The sequence below is a fragment of the Coenobita brevimanus genome, chromosome 6, assembly GCF_032717465.1.
Source record: "Coenobita brevimanus isolate Jiangsu-jjx chromosome 6, ASM3271746v2, whole genome shotgun sequence".
NCBI lineage: Eukaryota > Metazoa > Arthropoda > Malacostraca > Decapoda > Coenobitidae > Coenobita > Coenobita brevimanus.
In genome coordinates this window covers 66,592,216-66,593,841 of record NC_136959.1, presented here as the reverse complement: position 1 = coordinate 66,593,841, position 1,626 = coordinate 66,592,216, and positions in this window count along the sequence as shown.

The window sequence follows — 1,626 nt, the reverse complement described above, 5'->3', positions numbered from 1 at the left end:
GGAGTCAGGCGTCAGGCGATATGCAACTTGTGCAGTACCTGTTCATAAAAAAAAAAAAAAAGGGGGGGGGGTGCTTTTGGTAAGCAAAGTAATTAAATGAAGGATATTTTTTTTTTTTATGTAACACTTATCGGAAACTAACCAAAATCCCTGAAACTGTTATGACTGCTTAGGAGTGGAAATACCTTCCTATACTTTTTTTTTTTTTTTTTTTTTTTTTGAGGCGAAGATTCAAGACAGGTTGATGACTGGCTGAATGCAACATGTCCAAAAAATATTTACAAACCCAAATTTCCCACTCAGATATCTGTTGTCAGTTAATAATGCTAGATTATGAAGTAATGTTGCATTCAGCTAATAATCGCCAATCTGTAAAGTGAATCTTCGCCTCGATAAAAAAAAAAAAAAAAAAAATTATATGTACGGACACAGCCAGAGCATAAATGGATGTTGCCAGGCAAGGTCCTTCGCAGAGCAGATAAGATGACCAATAAGGGTAACAAAGTGGCAGTCCAGAGATTAAGATGAAGCAGCCAAGATGGAGATTTGGAGATAGGCTGACACTGGACGAAACAAGCTACCTGCCAACAGGTCAGGGTGACAGAGACTGAAGAAGCCTTTTTCCTGTAGTAAATTAACTCTTGATTATGTAGAAATATCACTGTTGGTTTCTAGATTTACTGACTTAAAAAAAAAAAAATCTGCCACAACAGCAGGTTTGAAGTTATTTAACACGCCGGTGAATAGATAAACTGCAATTGCCTTGGGCATTTATTATTACGATGTTCACGTCTGGCCAAACTAAACGGGGAGAGAGGTCTCTCTCGACAACCGTTGCATTTGCTACGCTTTACAAATTAATATGGAGGGGGGGGGGACTTGTGATCTTAACTTCGTCCGCTCTCAAATATATCAAAATGATTACCTCAACCTTCGGTTACTTTAGGTTAGTTTGGGTGTCATAATGAGGGACCCTGGAAATTAATAGTGTATTTCAACAATAGTATGTATTTTTTACTGTTGTGTGGTAATGATTATGGCCTTCCCTACACACACTCCTCCACTGAAAGCCTGAATCTGCGTGAGGCAACCCTCGCGGTAGGATCAGTTAAGAACTTAAGATCGACTCTGCCACGGATAAAAATGCTTGATTGGTACAAAACACTGTTTTCAATATTGGTAATCTCTCTCGTTCCTGAGCTGCTATCAGGTTCAGAGCCAATACTTTACCTTTGGTAGTGCAGGATGTCACCAGATGATTTGTATAACTGAGGGATCTTTAGCAAGCAAAGTACATCACCACTCTCTCTCTCCCTGTCACACACACACACACACACACACGAGAGAAATACATTTAAGTTTTGAAAAGTCCGCGTCAATTACTGTGGTTGTTTTTCAGTATTTCCTTAATTTGATAATTGCAGTTTATAGTAAATAGAGAATGTTAAAGAATATTAGTTTTCCTTTTCCTTTTTTTAATTTGTGATTTATTGTCTCTAGCAGCTACTGTCCCGTGGCTGAGAATGTACTTGCTTAGTTAATTTGCTCGGTTCGTCCTTTGACCAGGTGAATATTTCCCACTGGCTGATAATAAAGATAAAGGCTTGACAGCCCTTGTTTCCCACC